The sequence below is a fragment of the Ictidomys tridecemlineatus genome, chromosome 4 (genome assembly GCF_052094955.1).
Source record: "Ictidomys tridecemlineatus isolate mIctTri1 chromosome 4, mIctTri1.hap1, whole genome shotgun sequence".
Lineage (NCBI taxonomy): Eukaryota > Metazoa > Chordata > Mammalia > Rodentia > Sciuridae > Ictidomys > Ictidomys tridecemlineatus.
In genome coordinates this window covers 184616139-184620754 of record NC_135480.1, presented here as the reverse complement: position 1 = coordinate 184620754, position 4616 = coordinate 184616139, and the positions used below count along the sequence as shown (strand labels likewise).

At 37.7% G+C, this 4616-nt stretch overlaps 1 non-coding gene across 1 annotated transcript; it reads right to left on the bottom strand.

Moving 5' to 3' along the window:
• Positions 1–4265: 4265 nt before the first annotated feature.
• LOC120890117 (U6 spliceosomal RNA) lies at positions 4266–4369 on the bottom strand. The gene has a single exon (XR_005734368.1). It is a non-coding gene; the product is annotated as a U6 spliceosomal RNA (small nuclear RNA).
• Positions 4370–4616: the final 247 nt, after the last annotated feature.

The window sequence follows — 4616 nt, the reverse complement described above, 5'->3', positions numbered from 1 at the left end:
CATTTTTCTTTCTCTATTAAATATTTAAGTATTTGCAGTGAAGTTTTTGGGTATGGCTCTCTCTTCATTGATGTTGCCTGATGTGATAAAGTGAAGCCTAAAATCTGCATATGCAAAAGGTAGTCCTCTTTCTAGATACCATGCAACTTTGAGGTCAAGAGCATTCAGTAAGACCCAGAAGGTCTGGGTTCAATCCCAGCTTTTTCCTTCACTAGGTCTGTGACCTTGAACGAAATCTGAAAAATAAAAAATAAAAACCAAGATGAACAAAATCTCAATCTTTCAGTTTTCCTATTTGTGAAATGGAGCTAACATAGTAGCTGCTTCATAGACACTCGAGAGTCTTAAAAAATTAACAGAGATAAGGTGCCAAGGAAGGAAGCCTAGTCCATCCTGAGTACTCTATCAGCACTTCCTAGACCACTTTTTCCCTCCCTCTTTTTTCAGCCTTTATAAAGTTTGCATTAATGATTTGCTTTTGCATATACTGTAATTGTTCTCATTTCATGTAGCTTGAGATTGATCTCCATTCTTTGTCTCATGTCTATGCTGTTCTCTTCATAATTTCACCTCTTCAATCTTTTACTCCAAGGATAGAAATACTTTCCCAGTTTCAACTCCATTTCATGATTTCCTTTACTGCAGCATCAGCTCTTCTTACTGCCTCAAAAACTATTTAGATTTTGCTATTCACATTTTCACTCTTTGTAATGCTGCCTTGAATGCCTTTTCTTCTAAGGTTATCTATTACATCTCATTTTGTTAACTTTGTAAATTTCTCTCCCTTTAATGTCTTCCTCTCTCAGAATGCAATACTTCCTGGAATGCTAACCGTTTTCTACACTTTCCCCCTGTTTTCTGTAGTTCATATGTTCAAGGTCCTACGGAATGAATTTTCACAATTTATTTTTTCCCTTCTCTTGCTGAACTCTTGATAAGTTTTTAATTGATGGCATTGTGTCTTTCTACTTATTCAAAGAGAAGCAGAGATCCATACTCAATCAGTCTCTACCAAGGGTCAGGGTGTGTGCATTTCCTGTGGCTTCATTCACTTTCTATTTCTTTGCAAGTCAAACTTCCTCCTAACTGCAGCCAGAGGTTAAATTAGGGTTGCCAGATTTAGCAAATACAAATACAGGATGCCCAGTCAAATTTGAATTTTGTATAAACAATGGATTTTTTAGTATAAGTATGTTCCAAATATGGTATGAGAATTTAGGCTATTTTAAAACGTAATGGGGCTCCTTGCGTTTTACCTGTCAAGCCTTTTTCTTTTCTTTTCTTTTCTTTTTAGAGAGAGAGAGAGAGAGAGAGAGAGAGAGAGAGAGAGAGAGAGAGAGAGAGAATTTTAATATTTATTTTTTAGTTTTTGGCAGACACAACATCTTTGTATGTGGTGCTGAGGATCGAACCTGGGCCGCACGCATGCCAGGGGAGCGCGCTACCACTTTAGCCACATCCCCAGCCTTGATTGGATTGACAAGCATCAAACCCAGCCAGGACCCTCCATGCTGCATGCTGTTGCCTGGCGCAGATCTGTTGAGGGGAGTCCTTTTTCTTTTCCGCCCGCTACTTCTCTGTAAGGTTGTGGTGCTTCGGATGCCCTGATTTTCCTCTTTGCTCTCCTCACTACATTGTTGGAAGAGACACTATTTCCTAGGGTATTAAGTGCCCTTGTCCTTCCTCCTACTACCTCCTTTTCACTACCTTGGGAAACTTCCTGTTCCCTGGAAAATCCAGTTTCCAAAAGGATAGAGTAAAATAAATAAATACTTACTGAATGCTTACTGAGTTTCAGGCATTGGGCCTGGTGCTTTGCATGAATTAGCACTTCTAATTTTGTTTTCCTCGCTAATCTGTGAGGCAGGTACTATATGCATCTCATTTTGGAGATTATGAAAATAAGGCTTAGGAAAGTTAATGGCTTGACCAAATGATAAGACAGTAACCTGGGGTTTCACTTGTCTGTGAATACAAGTGTTTAACTTCTACATGATCCATCTCTGCATCTCTGGGCAGGGAGGCAGATTGTGCAATGAACAGTGTGACATTTTGCCTTCTTTCTGTCTTTCTGTGAGGTCACCCAGGAATGGTCTGCCAATTTCCCTCTCCTCATCCAGATCCAAAAGCTGTTGTATGAGTAAAATTTCTATGAGATTCCAGAAATATACTACCCATAATTTTTACTTATTGGTTTATTTTTGGTGAGTCTTTGTCTACTCTATTTTTCATGAGGTTTATAGTAAGCATTTGGGATACTGTAGGTCAAAACTGGTAACCAGTTTCCATTTTAATCTGGAGAAAACAATTTGTTCTTTGACTTTCCCATTTCTTAGATGACAAATTCTACTTTTAAAACTTTTCCTAAAGCTATTTTCAAATCTAGGCCTTATGACTATATCCAGTGTACTTACACAGCTACTTTTCCCTATTCTTTACCAAATCCACTTTGGTATCAATGTTTTCCTTCTTGTCCCCAATTAAGGCTGAAATTTTTCTGTTCTCTGTTGATCCCCTTAACCTTTTAGAAGGTGATGTTGTCAAAGACACTTACAAATAAATATAATGCAGTGGATTTTTTTTTTTTTTTAATGAAGAGTCTTAGAGGACATGGGCAATGATCTAAGTTCTTGAGTCCTGGGTCAGCTGTACATCAGATGTACATTTGTGTATATCTGAAGGATCATCATGGATTTCCTCCCTCTGATCAGGTGGTTGGTGCTATAATACTTTGATAATATCACATTGATCTCACTGTCCTTTTATCTTTCATTTCACCCTACTTCAGACTCAAGATTACCTTACAAGTCATTATTGTCCAAACGGACCCTACTACTTCATTTCCCCTCCCATGTTTTCTGTATGTATTGTTCTGTTAAATGTATTGAACTTTCAATTATCATTCTTCACCCTTGAGCCCACCCGGCCATATTGCACTGATACCTATGATATTTGATTTGATAATTTCACACTTACTTTCTTCCCTTCACTGAACCCTATCCTGAACCTGTTGTCCTGTACCCATGGAGGGAGGGATGGCTGTGAGATTTGTTCCTGAATATATTTTTATCTGAGAGTTCCTGTGATACTTCACACCATGTTCCTTCTTTCTCTCAAATCTATTGTCCTTCTGTGACATCTGCTTTTGCAGTTTTATCTGGGATTTCCTTTTCTCTGCCTAAAAATCAGCAGCTCAGGCCAGGGATTCCTTTGCCAAACACATTCTTTCCAATCTTTGTGAAGTTCTTCGGAGCCTGTAGCAATCCTCCTTCCACTGACTGGACTGGTGAGTGTTTTTAAAACTTGGAAAACAAACTGCTGTATGACTTCCTTGGCTCTCCCAGGTTGAGGTCATATGTAAAGATCTCATGTTACTTGTGACCTTGGTCTCACCCTGAACACATCCACTCTATGCCTTTTAGTTAAGGAGCCCGTTATACACCATTTTGCTATGGGACAAAAAAGAAAACAGCTGCCTCGGAGAGCTGGAAAGAAAGGGAGAACAAATCAAGACAAAATAAGTTCAGAAAAACTACCTTATAATGCCACGTCTACCTCTGTACTCACCAAAAGAGTCAATGTCTCTATTTTTGAACTTTTTCCATCTTATCCATATAATGCCATGGTTATTGTATAATCCTAATTAAATGCAGTCAAAATTTATTGTGTTCTCATGTTTCCACAAAAATTTTATGGTCTTTTGAGGTAAATGCATCTCAAGTTCGTTATGTAGATATGCCACAATTGACTCAAATATTTTCCCTACATACCACATACATTGAGGGAGCTTAACATTTTTTATTGATGAAAAGAACTGTTTTTCCTTGGGATTGGCTCCTTGAGAAGTATTTTCAGACCTGAAATTATATGGCCATTGATCTTTTTAAAAGAGTATTTCCAAATTACCTTTCTGAAAGCGTTACATCAATTCATCCTGCCATCAACAATGTCAATAGTCGCCATCTCAAGGCTTGTCTCTGCCACTTTATGTGGGTTTGTGTTTTGTTTGTTTTTCTTCTAATTTTTTATTAGTGAATTATAGTTTTACGTAATAGTGGGATTCATTTTGACATAGTCATAAATGCGCCATTTCAGTCTTCAATACTTCCTCTTTCCATCTCCTCCTGATCCTTTTCCTCTACTCTACTGGTCTTCCTTGTACTTATGTATTTATTTTTATTGGTGCATTATAGTTGTATGTAAAAGTTGAAGGTATCATGGTGTAGTCATACATGCATATAGCATAATTTGGTTATTAGGTTTGTGAAAATATTGAATGCTGCATGAATTTGCATGTTATCCTCTCAGGGGCTATGCTAATTTCTCTGTAACATCCCAATCTTAGTATATGTGCTACCAAAGTGAGAACTCTATATTAATGTTTTACTAATTTAATATGAAAAAGTGGTATAGCATCATTCAAATATAACTATTTAAACGGATTTCTCTCCTGACTAGAGAGCTGGGAAGGATTCTCTGACATCAACCCTGTGCCAAGACGGAAGGTCAAAATGCCTATGTACCATGGTAAGGCAGACACTTGCACACAGAGTCAGTAATGGGTGGAAATTGGTTCAAGCATTCTGAAAAGCGATTTATCAAGGCACACAAAATAC